At 52.8% G+C, this 16,363-nt stretch overlaps 1 protein-coding gene across 2 annotated transcripts in view; it reads right to left on the reverse strand.

Annotated features, from left to right (window-relative positions):
- LOC129823227 (stAR-related lipid transfer protein 13-like) overlaps positions 1-16,363 on the reverse strand; it is a 111,993-nt gene that overhangs the window by 66,313 nt on the left and 29,317 nt on the right. The window lies entirely within an intron of this gene.

The raw sequence follows: 16,363 nt of genomic DNA on the forward strand, positions 1-16,363 counted from the left end.
TGCCATGTCAACGTCCTCTTTTGAATAATTGTGTATTTGCTTCCCCCTGGTGGTTCGGCTGCATCATTACATCCATGTATATCACTTCACTGCGACATTACGTCAAAGGGGCGATCCTTAGAAAAACATTTCTCCAGTGTTACAGGGCTTTGTTTTTTGTAATTTATGTTGATGTTTTGAGGTTAGACCTTAGCACATATAGCCGATTGGTGTCGAGAGAGATGGCTCTGCCTATTTTGAGTGGAAGGTTATTAATTAGTTGATGTTCCCTATTTTGAGTTTTATACAGACTGTAGACAAACAGTCTCTGTCCCTCTCCTCGGTCCCTCTCTCTCTGTCCCTCTCTCTCTGTCCCTCTCTCTCTGTCCCTCTCTCTCTGTCCCTCTCTCTCTGTCCCTCTCTCTCTGTCCCTCTCTCTCCCTGTCTCTGTCGCCGTCTCTGTCCATCTCACTGTCACTTCACCGAGGCCCCAGATTACTCGAACAAACCAATGTTACAATCCAATGAAAATGTATGGTAAATAACAAGTGCAAAATGTAAGAAATCGCTAAATCGCTAGTGAAGGGAAAACCGGCCACCTCTTCCCTCCATTCTACTGGCTAATGTACAATCACTAGATGATAAGACGGAGGACCTCTGATCATCCCTCCATTCTACTGGCTAATGTACAGTCACTAGATGATAAGACGGAGGACCTCTGATCGTCCCTCCATTCTACTGGCTAATGTACAGTCACTAGATGATAAGACGGAGGACCTCTGATCGTCCCTCCATTCTACTGACTAATGTACAGTCACTAGATGATAAGACGGAGGACCTCTGATCGTCCCTCCATTCTACTGACTAATGTACAGTCACTAGATGATAAGACGGAGGACCTCTGATCGTCCCTCCATTCTACTGACTAATGTACAGTCACTAGATGATAAGACGGAGGACCTCTGATCGTCCCTCCATTCTACTGACTAATGTACAGTCACTAGATCATAAGATGGAGGACCTTTGATCGTCCCTCCATTCTACTGGCTAATGTACAGTCACTAGATCATAAGACGGAGGACCTCTGATCGTCCCTCCATTCTACTGACTAATGTACAGTCACTAGATCATAAGACGGAGGACCTCTGATCGTCCCTCCATTCTACTGACTAATGTACAGTCACTAGATGATAAGACGGAGGACCTCTGATCGTCCCTCCATTCTACTGACTAATGTACAGTCACTAGATGATAAGACGGAGGACCTCTGATCGTCCCTCCATTCTACTGACTAATGTACAGTCACTAGATGATAAGACGGAGGACCTCTGATCGTCCCTCCATTCTACTGACTAATGTACAGTCACTAGATCATAAGATGGAGGACCTTTGATCGTCCCTCCATTCTACTGGCTAATGTACAGTCACTAGATCATAAGACGGAGGACCTCTGATCGTCCCTCCATTCTACTGACTAATGTACAGTCACTAGATAATAAGACGGAGGACCTCTGATCGTCCCTCCATTCTACTGACTAATGTACACTCACTAGATAATAAGATGGAGGACCTCTGATCGTCCCTCCATTCTACTGACTAATGTACAGTCACTAGATAATAAGACGGAGGACCTCTGATCGTCCCTCCATTCTACTGACTAATGTACAGTCACTAGATAATAAGATGGACGACCTCTGATCGTGGATCTGCTACCAACGAGACTCTCAGAACAGCAATATTCTCTGCTCTTTGACAAGATAACCCCCATGGCTATCTCACTCTATCCCAGACAACCCGGAGGCTACGGCTGAGGACAGGAACATTACTTATCCCAGACAACCCGACGGCTACGGCTGAGGACAGGAACATGACTTATCCCAGACAACCCGGCGGCTACGGCTGAGGACAGGAACATGACTTATCCCAGACAACCCGGAGGCTACGGCTGAGGACAGGAACATGACTTATCCCAGACAACCCGGAGGCTACGGCTGAGGACAGGAACATGACTTATCCCAGACAACCCGGAGGCTACGGCTGAGGACAGGAACATGACTTATCCCAGACAACCCGGAGGCTACGGCTGAGGACAGGAACATGACTTATCCCAGACAACCCGGAGGCTACGGCTGAGGACAGGAACATGACTTATCCCAGACAACCCGGAGGCTACGGCTGAGGACAGGAACATGACTTATCCCAGACAACCCGGAGGCTACGGCTGAGGACAGGAACATGACTTATCCCAGACAACCCGGAGGCTACGGCTGAGGACAGGAACATGACTTATCCCAGACAACCCTGAGGCTACGGCTGAGGACAGGAACATGACTTATCCCAGACAACCCAGAGGCTACGGCTGAGGACAGGAACATGACTTATCCCAGACAACCAGGAGGCTACGGCTGAGGACAGGAACATGACTTATCCCAGACAACCCGGAGGCTACGGCTGAGGACAGGAACATGACTTATCCCAGACAACCCTGAGGCTACGGCTGAGGACAGGAACATGACTTATCCCAGACAACCCAGAGGCTACGGCTGAGGACAGGAACATGACTTATCCCAGACAACCAGGAGGCTACGGCTGAGGACAGGAACATGACTTATCCCAGACAACCCGGAGGCTACGGCTGAGGACAGGAACATGACTTATCCCAGACAACCCGGAGGCTACGGCTGAGGACAGGAACATGACTTATCCCAGACAACCCGGAGGCTACGGCTGAGGACAGGAACATGACTTATCCCAGACAACCCGGAGGCTACGGCTGAGGACAGGAACATGACTTATCCCAGACAACCCGGAGGCTACGGCTGAGGACAGGAACATGACTTATCCCAGACAACCCGGAGGCTACGGCTGAGGACAGGAACATGACTTAACTGAGACAACCCGGAGGCTACGGCTGAGGACAGGAACATGACTTATCTGAGACAACCCGGAGGCTACGGCTGAGGACAGGAACATTACTTATCCCAGACAACCCGGAGGCTACGGCCGAGGACAGGAACATGACTTATCCCAGACAACCCGGAGGCTACGGTTGAGGACAGGAACATTACTTATCCCAGACAACCCGGAGGCTACAGCTGAGGACAGGAACATTACTTATCCCAGACAACCCAGAGGCTACGGCTGAGGACAGGAACATTACTTATCCCAGACAACCCGGAGGCTACGGCTGAGGACAGGAACATGACTTATTCCAGACAACCCGGAGGCTACGGCTGAGGACAGGAACATGACTTATCCCAGACAACCCGGAGGCTACGGCTGAGGACAGGAACATGACTTGTCCCAGACAACCCGGAGGCTACGGCTGAGGACAGGAACATGACTTATCCCAGACAACCCGGAGGCTACGGCTGAGGACAGGAACATGACTTGTCCCAGACAACCCGGAGGCTACGGCTGAGGACAGGAACATGACTTATCCCAGACAACCCAGAGGCTACGGCTGAGGACAGGAACATGACTTATCCCAGACAACCCGGAGGCTACGGCTGAGGACAGGAACAAGAAGTCCCGCTATGACCTCAGCAGAGTCAACAAACGAGCAAAAGGACATTATAGGCAGGGCAGAAAGTCCATTATGGATTAAAAAAACGAAGACCCAGCCGTGATCTGCCCAAAGATACCTCTATGCCAGACGAAGTCAATGCATTTTATGCACGCTTTGACAATAACAGCATCGTGCCGGGGGTGAGGGCTGCCACCGACCCAGAGGACTGGGCGCTCTCGCTCTCCGAGTAAGGTCTTTAAGGTCAACACCCACAAGGCTGCAGGGCCCAACGGTATTCTAGGGCGCGTTCTCAGAGAATACGCAGAACAGCTGTCAGGCATATTCACGGTAATTTTCAACTTCTCCTTGTCCCAGTCTGTAATCAACACATGTTATAACCACCATCATTTCTGTTCCTAAGAACTCTAAGGAAAAAGAAAAAGAGTTTGGCCTGTCATACTATTTCTCCCCAGAACGCATCAGATACATGGTCTACCCATAGAGAGACAGAGAGGTGCTGTTTCACTGTCCAGACAGCATCAGATACATGGTCTACACATACTGAGACAGCATCAGATACATGGTCTACACATACTGAGACAGCATCAGATACATGGTCTACACATACTGAGACAGCATCAGATACATGGTCTACACATACTGAGACAGCATCAGATACATGGACTACACATACTGAGACAGAGAGGAGCTGTTTCACTGTCCAGACAGCATCAGATACATGGTCTACACATACTGAGACAGCATCAGATACATGGTCTACACATACTGAGACAGCATCAGATACATGGTCTACACATACTGAGACAGCATCAGATACATGGTCTACACATACTGAGACAGCATCAGATACATGGTCTACACATACTGAGACAGAGAGGTGCTGTTTCACTGTCCAGACAGCATCAGATACATGGACTACACATACTGAGACAGAGAGGAGCTGTTTCACTGTCCAGACAGCATCAGATACATGGTCTACACATACTGAGACAGCATCAGATACATGGTCTACACACACTGAGACAGAGAGGGGCTGTTTCACTGTCCAGACAGCATCAGATACATGGTCTACACATACTGAGACAGCATCAGATACATGGTCTACACATACTGAGACAGCATCAGATACATGGTCTACACATACTGAGACAGAGAGGTGCTGTTTTACTGTCCAGACAGCATCAGATACATGGTCTACACATACTGAGACAGAGGGGAGGGGTGTGTGGTGAAGATATGGTGTCTCACCAGAAGGGAAGGGGTGTGGTGAAGATATGGTGTCTCACCAGAAGGGAAGGGGTGTGGTGAAGATATGGTGTCACCAGAAGGGGAGGGGGGTGGTGAAGATATGGTGTCACCAGAAGGGGAGGGGGGTGCGGTGAATATATGGTGTCACCAGAAGGGGAGGGGTGTGCGGTGAAGATATGGTGTCACCAGAAGGGGAGGGGGGTGTGGTGAAGATATGGTGTCACCAGAAGGGGAGGGGTGTGTGGTGAAGATATGGTGTCTCACCAGAAGGGGAAGGGGGGTGTGGTGAAGATATGGTGTCACCAGAAGGGGAGGGGGGTGTGGTGAAGATATGGTGTCACCAGAAGGGAAGGGGGTGTGTTGAAGATATGGTGTCACCAGAAGGGGAGGGGTGTGTGGTGAAGATATGGTGTCACCAGAAGGGGGGGGGGGGGGTATGGTGAAGATATGGTGTCACCAGAAGGGAAGGGGGTGTGTTGAAGATATGGTGTCACCAGAAGGGGAGGGGTGTGTGGTGAAGATATGGTGTCACCAGAAGGGGAGGGGGGTATGGTGAAGATATGGTGTCACCAGAAGGGGAGGGGTGTGTGGTGAAGATATGGTGTCACCAGAAGGGGAGGGGTGTGTGGTGAAGATATGGTATCACCAGAAGGGAAGGGGGGTGTGGTGAAGATATGGTGTCTCACCAGAAGAGGAGGGGGGTGTGGTGAAGATATGGTGTCACCAGAAGGGAAGGGGTGTGTGGTGAACATATGGTGTCACCAGAAGGGAAGGGGGGTGTGGTGAAGATATGGTGTCACCAGAAGGGAAGGGGTGTGTGATGAAGATATGGTGTCACCAGAAGGGAAGGGGGGTGTGGTGAATATATGGTGTCACCAGAAGGGGAGGGGGGTGTGGTGAAGATATGGTGTCACCAGAAGGGAAGGGGGGTGTGGTGAATATATGGTGTCACCAGAAGGGGAGGGGGGTGTGGTGAAGATATGGTGTCACCAGAAGGGAAGGGGTGTGTGATGAAGATATGGTGTCACCAGAAGGGAAGGGGTGTGGTGAAGATATGGTGTCACCAGAAGGAAGGGGGGTGTGATGAAGATATGGTGTCACCAGAAGGGAAGGGGGGTGTGGTGAAGATATGGTGTCACCAGAAGGGGAGGGGGGTGTGGTGAAGATATGGTGTCACCAGAAGGGGAGTGGTGTGTGGTGAAGATATGGTGTCACCAGAAGGGGAGGGGGGTGTGGTGAAGATATGGTGTCACCAGAAGGGGAGGGGGGTGTGGTGAAGATATGGTGTCACCAGAAGGGGAGGGGGGTGTGGTGAAGATATGGTGTCACCAGAAGGGGAGGGGGGTGTGGTGAAGATATGGTGTCACCAGAAGGGGAGGGGGGTGTGGTGAAGATATGGTGTCACCAGAAGGGGAGGGGGGTGTGGTGAAGATATGGTGTCACCAGAAGGGGAGGGGGGTGTGGTGAAGATATGGTGTCACCAGAAGGGGAGGGGGGTGTGGTGAAGATATGGTGTCACCAGAAGGGGAGGGGGGTGTGGTGAAGATATGGTGTCACCAGAAGGGGAGGGGGGTGTGGTGAAGATATGGTGTCACCAGAAGGGGAGGGGGGTGTGGTGAAGATATGGTGTCACCAGAAGGGAAGGGGTGTGTGGTGAAGATATGGTGTTACCAGAAGGGGAGGGGTGTGTGGTGAAGATATGGTGTCACCAGAAGGGAAGGGGGGTGTGGTGAAGATATGGTGTCACCAGAAGGGAAGGGGTTTATGGTGAAGATATGGTGTTACCAGAAGGGGGGGGTGTGTGGTGAAGATATGGTGTCACCAGAAGGGGAGGGGGGTGTGGTGAAGATATGGTGTTACCAGAAGGGGAGGGGGGTGTGGTGAAGATATGGTGTCACCAGAAGGGAAGGGGTGTGTGGTGAAGATATGGTGTCACCAGAAGGGGAGGGGGGTGTGGTGAAGATATGGTGTCACCAGAAGGGGAGGGGGGTGTGGTGAAGATATGGTGTCACCAGAAGGGGAGGGGGGTGTGGTGAAGATATGGTGTCACCAGAAGGGGAGTGGTGTGTGGTGAAGATATGGTGTCACCAGAAGAGGAGGGGGGTGTGGTGAACATATGGTGTCACCAGAAGGGAAGGGGGGTGTGGTGAAGATATGGTGTCACCAGAAGGGAAGGGGTGTGAGATGAAGATATGGTGTCACCAGAAGGGAAGGGGTGTGGTGAAGATATGGTGTCACCAGAAGGAAGGGGGGTGTGATGAAGATATGGTGTCACCAGAAGGGAAGGGGGGTGTGGTGAAGATATGGTGTCACCAGAAGGGGAGGGGGGTGTGGTGAAGATATGGTGTCACCAGAAGGGGAGTGGTGTGTGGTGAAGATATGGTGTCACCAGAAGGGGAGGGGGGTGTGGTGAAGATATGGTGTCACCAGAAGGGGAGGGGGGTGTGGTGAAGATATGGTGTCACCAGAAGGGGAGGGGGGTGTGGTGAAGATATGGTGTCACCAGAAGGGGAGGGGGGTGTGGTGAAGATATGGTGTCACCAGAAGGGGAGGGGGGTGTGGTGAAGATATGGTGTCACCAGAAGGGGAGGGGGGTGTGGTGAAGATATGGTGTCACCAGAAGGGGAGGGGGGTGTGGTGAAGATATGGTGTCACCAGAAGGGGAGGGGGGTGTGGTGAAGATATGGTGTCACCAGAAGGGGAGGGGGGTGTGGTGAAGATATGGTGTCACCAGAAGGGGAGGGGGGTGTGGTGAAGATATGGTGTCACCAGAAGGGGAGGGGGGTGTGGTGAAGATATGGTGTCACCAGAAGGGGAGGGGGGTGTGGTGAAGATATGGTGTCACCAGAAGGGAAGGGGTGTGTGGTGAAGATATGGTGTTACCAGAAGGGGAGGGGTGTGTGGTGAAGATATGGTGTCACCAGAAGGGAAGGGGGGTGTGGTGAAGATATGGTGTCACCAGAAGGGAAGGGGTTTATGGTGAAGATATGGTGTTACCAGAAGGGGGGGGTGTGTGGTGAAGATATGGTGTCACCAGAAGGGGAGGGGGGTGTGGTGAAGATATGGTGTTACCAGAAGGGGAGGGGGGTGTGGTGAAGATATGGTGTCACCAGAAGGGAAGGGGTGTGTGGTGAAGATATGGTGTCACCAGAAGGGGAGGGGGGTGTGGTGAAGATATGGTGTCACCAGAAGGGGAGGGGGGTGTGGTGAAGATATGGTGTCACCAGAAGGGGAGGGGGGTGTGGTGAAGATATGGTGTCACCAGAAGGGGAGGGGGGTGTGGTGAAGATATGGTGTCACCAGAAGGGAAGGGGTGTGGTGAAGATATGGTGTCACCAGAAGGGGAGGGGGGTGTGGTGAAGATATGGTGTCACCAGAAGGGGAGGGGGGTGTGGTGAAGATATGGTGTCACCAGAAGGGGAGGGGTGTGTGGTGAAGATATGGTGTCACCAGAAGGGAAGGGGGTGTGGTGAAGATATGGTGTCACCAGAAGGGAAGGGGGTGTGGTGAAGATATGGTGTCACCAGAAGGGGAGGGGGGTGTGGTGAAGATATGGTGTCACCAGAAGGGGAGGGGGGTGTGGTGAAGATATGGTGTCACCAGAAGGGGAGGGGTGTGTGGTGAAGATATGGTGTCACCAGAAGGGGAGGGGTGTGTGGTGAAGATATGGTGTCACCAGAAGGGGAGGGGGGTGTGGTGAAGATATGGTGTCACCAGAAGGGGAGGGTTGGTGTGGTGAAGATATGGTGTCACCAGAAGGGGAGGGGGGTGTGGTGAAGATATGGTGTCACCAGAAGGGGAGGGGGGTGTGGTGAAGATATGGTGTCACCAGAAGGGGAGGGGGGTGTGGTGAAGATATGGTGTCACCAGAAGGGGAGGGGGGTGTGGTGAAGATATGGTGTCACCAGAAGGGGAGGGGGGTGTGGTGAAGATATGGTGTCACCAGAAGGGGAGGGGGGTGTGGTGAAGATATGGTGTCACCAGAAGGGGAGGGGGGTGTGGTGAAGATATGGTGTCACCAGAAGGGGAGGGGGGTGTGGTGAAGATATGGTGTCACCAGAAGGGAAGGGGTGTGTGATGAAGATATGGTGTTACCAGAAGGGGAGGGGGGTGTGGTGAAGATATGGTGTCACCAGAAGGGGAGGGGTGTGTGGTGAAGATATGGTGTTACCAGAAGGGGAGGGGTGTGTGGTGAAGATATGGTGTCACCAGAAGGGAAGGGGGGTGTGGTGAAGATATGGTGTCACCAGAAGGGAAGGGGTGTGTGGTGAAGATATGGTGTTACCAGAAGGGGAGGGGTGTGTGGTGAAGATATGGTGTCACCAGAAGGGGAGGGGGGTGTGGTGAAGATATGGTGTTACCAGAAGGGGAGGGGGGTGTGGTGAAGATATGGTGTCACCAGAAGGGGAGGGGGGTGTGGTGAAGATATGGTGTCACCAGAAGGGAAGGGGGGTGTGGTGAAGATATGGTGTCACCAGAAGGGGAGGGGTGTGTGGTGAAAATATGGTGTCACCAGAAGGGAAGGGGTGTGTGGTGAAGATATGGTGTCACCAGAAGGGGAGGGGGGTGTGGTGAAGATATGGTGTCACCAGAAGGGAAGGGGTGTGGTGAAGATATGGTGTCACCAGAAGGGGAGGGGGGTGTGGTGAAGATATGGTGTCACCAGAAGGGGAGGGGGGTGTGGTGAAGATATGGTGTCACCAGAAGGGGAGGGGTGTGTGGTGAAGATATGGTGTCACCAGAAGGGAAGGGGGTGTGGTGAAGATATGGTGTCACCAGAAGGGGAGGGGGGTGTGGTGAAGATATGGTGTCACCAGAAGGGGAGGGGGGTGTGGTGAAGATATGGTGTCACCAGAAGGGGAGGGGTGTGTGGTGAAGATATGGTGTCACCAGAAGGGGAGGGGTGTGTGGTGAAGATATGGTGTCACCAGAAGGGGAGGGGGGTGTGGTGAAGATATGGTGTCACCAGAAGGGGAGGGTTGGTGTGGTGAAGATATGGTATCACCAGAAGGGGAGGGGGGTGTGGTGAAGATATGGTGTCACCAGAAGGGGAGGGGGGTGTGGTGAAGATATGGTGTCACCAGAAGGGGAGGGGGGTGTGGTGAAGATATGGTGTCACCAGAAGGGGAGGGGGGTGTGGTGAAGATATGGTGTCACCAGAAGGGGAGGGGGGTGTGGTGAAGATATGGTGTCACCAGAAGGGGAGGGGGGTGTGGTGAAGATATGGTGTCACCAGAAGGGGAGGGGGGTGTGGTGAAGATATGGTGTCACCAGAAGGGGAGGGGGGTGTGGTGAAGATATGGTGTCACCAGAAGGGAAGGGGTGTGTGATGAAGATATGGTGTTACCAGAAGGGGAGGGGGGTGTGGTGAAGATATGGTGTCACCAGAAGGGGAGGGGTGTGTGGTGAAGATATGGTGTTACCAGAAGGGGAGGGGTGTGTGGTGAAGATATGGTGTCACCAGAAGGGAAGGGGGGTGTGGTGAAGATATGGTGTCACCAGAAGGGAAGGGGTGTGTGGTGAAGATATGGTGTTACCAGAAGGGGAGGGGTGTGTGGTGAAGATATGGTGTCACCAGAAGGGGAGGGGGGTGTGGTGAAGATATGGTGTTACCAGAAGGGGAGGGGGGTGTGGTGAAGATATGGTGTCACCAGAAGGGGAGGGGGGTGTGGTGAAGATATGGTGTCACCAGAAGGGAAGGGGGGTGTGGTGAAGATATGGTGTCACCAGAAGGGGAGGGGTGTGTGGTGAAAATATGGTGTCACCAGAAGGGAAGGGGTGTGTGGTGAAGATATGGTGTCACCAGAAGGGGAGGGGGGTGTGGTGAAGATATGGTGTCACCAGAAGGGGAGGGGGGTGTGGTGAAGATATGGTGTCACCAGAAGGGGAGGGGGGTGTGGTGAAGATATGGTGTCACCAGAAGGGGAGGGGGGTGTGGTGAAGATATGGTGTCACCAGAAGGGGAGGGGGGTGTGGTGAAGATATGGTGTCACCAGAAGGGGAGGGGGGTGTGGTGAAGATATGGTGTCACCAGAAGGGGAGGGGGGTGTGGTGAAGATATGGTGTCACCAGAAGGGGAGGGGGGTGTGGTGAAGATATGGTGTCACCAGAAGGGGAGGGGGGTGTGGTGAAGATATGGTGTCACCAGAAGGGGAGGGGGGTGTGGTGAAGATATGGTGTCACCAGAAGGGGAGGGGGATGTGGTGAAGATATGGTGTCACCAGAAGGGGAGGGGGGTGTGGTGAAGATATGGTGTCTCACCAGAAGGGAAGGGGGGTGTGGTGAAGATATGGTGTCACCAGAAGGGGAGGGGTGTGTGGTGAAGATATGGTGTCACCAGAAGGGGAGGGGGGTGTGGTGAAGATATGGTGTCACCAGAAGGGGAGGGGGGTGTGGTGAAGATATGGGGTCTGTTCAGAATGCATGCCTATGTAGGAAAGTGCCCATTTGTCAACGTCTGATTTCTGATCGTCTTAACTCACCACGTACACCACAGAGAGATGGTAGACTGAGACATGAAAGATGAGACAGAGAGACAGAGATGATAGACAGAGAGACAGAGATTATAGACTGAGACATGAAAGATGAGAGACAGAGATTGTCTCTCATCTCTGTCTCTCATCTTTCATGTCTCAGTCTGAGTGTGTAACATTAAGTCATTTGAGATGACTGCCGACTGTTGGTGATAAAGCATAGTGAATACAGTACATCGCATCTGTCTGTCTGTCTGTCTGTCTGCCTGTCTTTCTGCCTGCCTGTCTGTCTGCCTGTCTTTCTGCCCTCCTGCCTGCCTGTCTTTCTGCCTGCCTGTCTGTCTGCACTCCTGTCTGTCTGTCTTTCTGCCCTCCTGTCTGTCTGTCTTTCTGCCCTCCTGTCTGTCTGTCTTTCTGCCCTCCTGTCTGTCTGTCTTTCTGCCCTCCTGTCTGTCTGTCTTTCTGCCCTCCTGTCTGTCTGTCTTTCTGCCCTCCTGTCTGTCTGTCTTTCTGCCTTCCTGTCTGTCTGTCTTTCTGCCTTCCTGTCTGTTTGTCTTTCTGTCTGTCTGTCTTTCTGCCCTCCTGTCTATCTTTCTGCCCGTCTGTCTTTCTGCCCTCCTGTCCGTCTGTCTTTCTGCCCTCCTGTCCGTCTGTCTTCCTGCCCTCCTGTCCGTCTGTCTTTCTGCCCTCCTGTCCGTCTGTCTTACTGCCCTCCTGTCCGTCTGTCTTACTGCCTGCCTGTGTCCGTCTTTCTGCCCTCCTGTCTGTCTTTCTGCCCTCCTGTCTGTCTTTCTGCCCTCCTGTCTGTCTTTCTGCCCTCCTGTCTGTCTTTACTGTAGCTGGAATGGTATAGAGTGCTGCAAGCCAGCAAAGAGAGATATCTGACACCCACTTAGACAGTGATGTGTAAATAGACTGGGTAGTGCATAGTGCAGCTGACGTACGTAAAATAATATGCATTACATCCATTTAATAACTGCACTGCTACTGTAAACCCAGAGAGAGAGAGAGATAAGGGGGGAGAGAGAGAGAGAGATAAGGGGGGAGAGAGAGAGAGATTGAGAGAGAGAGAGAGAGAGAGAGAGAGAGATAAGGGGGGAGAGAGAGAGAGATTGAGAGAGAGAGAGAGAGAGAGAGAGAGAGATGAGAGTATGTCTGCACTACGACAGAGTATTCTGCCACGCATCAACTACACCGTGACAGTATTGCCATGGCAATGAGTAGTAAGGCTGATGTAAGATAAAGTTGATGCTGATCATCCCCTTAGTGACCTTGTGTGACCTACAGACTATGAATCCAGGCAGAACTAAGAACAGCAGAACACAGAGGTTCTATTCTGGTTCTAAAAGGTTCTACACGGAACACAGAGGTTCTATTCTGGTTCTAAAAGGTTCTACACGGAACACGGAGGTTCTATTCTGGTTCTAAAAGGTTCTACACGGAACACAGAGGTTCTATTCTGGTTCCAAAGGTTCTACACATATGTTCTATTCTGGTTCTAAACGGTTCTACACGGAACACATAGGTTCTATTGTGGTTCTAAAGGTTCTACACACGGAAGCCAGACATTCTACTATGTTTAACAATGAGCCACTTCTATCCAGAAGTTTAAAGTCGTGTTGACATCACAGCCCTCTCCTCCTCCTGATGATGTCAGAGACAGACAGACAGACAGACAGACAGGCAGACAGGCAGGCAGGCAGGCAGGCAGACAGGCAGACAGGCAGACAGGCAGACAGGCAGACAGGCAGACAGACAGACAGACAGACAGACAGGACAGACAGACAGTGTTACAGGCATACAATCCCATGCACATACAAAGTGAGGAGAAACCCCATCCCCTTCCTCCCCCTACTCCCATATCCTGTGGATTTACAACCCAATCCAGGCGCAATAATCTACTAGATGGGAATGAAGACGACCTGCAATTTACTAACAGGTTATCACTGGATTTCTTAAAGGAGAAGTTGACACAAAAACACATCTGGGCCTTTTATAAAAATACTTAAATGGTTGTTTGTCAATACCCCAGATTTCTAGGTCCATCTTTTGAGTATTATAAATGTATGTATTTTTATATATATCAAAATGCTGAATTACCTCAAATGCATTAAAAACAATATATTTATTGTTACATAAACAACGATTGGTGTCTTGGCACTGAATTTGTGTTGTAAATGTGTTGTTTACTGTAAAAAGTGTATAAAACAAAAACGTACTTTGAGCTAGCGCAAAAATGTCTTTCATATCGTCTGTTCCCCGGGCCGACTGACTAGGTATCCCCTCTCCCTATAGTCTGTTCCTTGGCCGACTGACTAGGTATCCCCTCTCCCTATAGTCTGTTCCCTGGCCGACTGACTAGGTATCCCCTCTCCCTATAGTCTGTTACCTGGCCGACTAACTAGGTATCCCCCTCTCCCTATAGTCTGTTCCCCAGGCCGACTGACTAGGTATCCCCCTCTCCCTATAGTCTGTTCCCCGGGCCGACTGACTAGGTATCCCCCTCTCCCTATCGTCTGTTCCCCTGGCCGACTGACTAGGTATCCCCCTCTCCCTATAGTCTGTTCCCTGGGCGACTGACTAGGTATCCCCCTCTCCCTATAGTCTGTTCCCCGGAGCGACTGTCTAGGTATCCCCTCTCCCTATAGTCTGTTCCCTGGCCGACTGACTAGGTATCCCCCTCTCCCTATCGTCTGTTCCCCTGGCCGACTGACTAGGTATCCCCCTCTCCCTATCGTCTGTTCCCCTGGCCGACTGACTAGGTATCCCCCTCTCCCTATCGTCTGTTCCAAGGCCGACTGACTAGGTATCCCCCTCTCCCTATAGTCTGTTCCCTGGCCGACTGACTAGGTATCCCCTCTCCCTATAGTCTGTTCCCTGGCCGACTGACTAGGTATCCCCCTCTCCCTATCGTCTGTTCCAAGGCCGACTGACTAGGTATCCCCTCTCCCTATAGTCTGTTCCCTGGCCGACTGACTAGGTATCCCCTCTCGCTATAGTCTGTTCCCCGGGCGACTGACTAGGTATCCCCTCTCCCTATAGTTGTTCCCCAGGCCGACTGACTAGGTATCCCCCTCTCCCTATAGTCTGTTCCCCGGCCGACTGACTAGGTATCCCCCTCTCCCTATAGTCTGTTCCCCGGGCCGACTGACTAGGTATCCCCCTCTCCCTATAGTCTGTTTCCCGGGCCGACTGACTAGGTATCCCCCTCTCCCTATAGTCTGTTCCCCGGGCCGACTGACTAGGTATCCCCCTCTCCCTATAGTCTGTTCCCCGGGCCGACTGACTAGGTATCCCCCTCTCCCTATAGTCTGTTACCTGGCCGACTGACTAGGTATCCCCCTCTCCCTATAGTCTGTTCCCCGGGCCGACTGACTAGGTATCCCCCTCTCCCTATCGTCTGTTCCCCGGCCGACTGACTAGGTATCCCCCTCTCCCTATAGTCTGTTCCCAGGCCGACTGACTAGGTATCCCCCTCTCCCTATAGTCTGTTCCCCGGAGCGACTGTCTAGGTATCCCCTCTCCCTATAGTCTGTTCCCTGGCCGACTGACTAGGTATCCCCCTCTCCCTATCGTCTGTTCCCCTGGCCGACTGACTAGGTATCCCCCTCTCCCTATCGTCTGTTCCCCTGGCCGACTGACTAGGTATCCCCCTCTCCCTATCGTCTGTTCCAAGGCCGACTGACTAGGTATCCCCCTCTCCCTATAGTCTGTTCCCTGGCCGACTGACTAGGTATCCCCTCTCCCTATAGTCTGTTCCCTGGCCGACTGACTAGGTATCCCCCTCTCCCAATCGTCTGTTCCAAGGCCGACTGACTAGGTATCCCCTCTCCCTATAGTCTGTTCCCTGGCCGACTGACTAGGTATCCCCTCTCGCTATAGTCTGTTCCCAGGGAGACTGACTAGGTATCCCCTCTCCCTATAGTCTGTTCCCCAGGCCGACTGACTAGGTATCCCCCTCTCCCTATAGTCTGTTCCCCGGCCGACTGACTAGGTATCCCCCTCTCCCTATAGTCTGTTCCCCGGGCCGACTGACTAGGTATCCCCCTCTCCCTATAGTCTGTTCCCTGGCCGACTGAACAGGTATCCCCCTCTCCCTATAGTCTGTTCCCCGGTCCGACTGACTAGGTATCCCCTCTCCCTATAGTCTGTTCCCTGGCCGACAGAACAGGTATCCCCCTCTCCCTATAGTCTGTTCCCCGGGCCGACTGACTAGGTATCCCCCTCTCCCTATAGTCTGTTCCCCGGGCCGACTGACTAGGTATCCCCCTCTCCCTATAGTCTGTTCCCCGGGCCGACTGACTAGGTATCCCCCTCTCCCTATAGTCTGTTCCCAGGCCGACTGACTAGGTATCCCCCTCTCCCTATAGTCTGTTCCCCGGGCCGAATGACTAGGTATTCCCCTCTCCCTATAGTCTGTTCCCTGGTCGACTGACTAGGTATACCCCTCTCCCTATAGTCTGTTACCTGGCCGACTGACTAGGTATCCCCCTCTCCCTATAGTCTGTTCCCCGGGCCGACTGACTAGGTATCCCCCTCTCCCTATAGTCTGTTCCCCGGCCGACTGACTAGGTATCCCCCTCTCCCTATAGTCTGTTCCCAGGCCGACTGACTAGGTATCCCCCTCTCCCTATAGTCTGTTCCCCGGGCCGACTGACTAGGTATCCCCCTCTCCCTATAGTCTGTTCCCCGGGCCGACTGACTAGGTATCCCCCTCTCCCTATAGTCTGTTCCCTGGCCGACTGACTAGGTATCCCCCTCTCCCTATAGTCTGTTCCCCTGGCCGACTGACTAGGTATCCCCCTCTCCTTATAGTCTGTTCCCTGGCCGACTGACTAGGTAACCCCCTCTCCCTTATCGTCTGTTCCCAGGCCGACTGACTAGGTATCCCCTCTCCCTATAGTCTGTTACCTGGCCGACTGACTAGGTATCCCCTCTCCCTATAGTCTGTTCCCCTGGCCGACTGACTAGGTATCCCCCTCTCCCTATAGTCTGTTCCCCAGGCCGACTGACTAGGTACCCCCCTCTCCCTATAGTCTGTTCCCCGGGCAGACTGACTAGGTATCCCCTCTCTCCCTATAGTCTGTTACCTGGCCGACTAACTAGGTATCCCCCTCTCCCTATAGTCTGTTCC

Source organism: Salvelinus fontinalis, chromosome 25, assembly GCF_029448725.1.
Source record: "Salvelinus fontinalis isolate EN_2023a chromosome 25, ASM2944872v1, whole genome shotgun sequence".
Lineage (NCBI taxonomy): Eukaryota > Metazoa > Chordata > Actinopteri > Salmoniformes > Salmonidae > Salvelinus > Salvelinus fontinalis.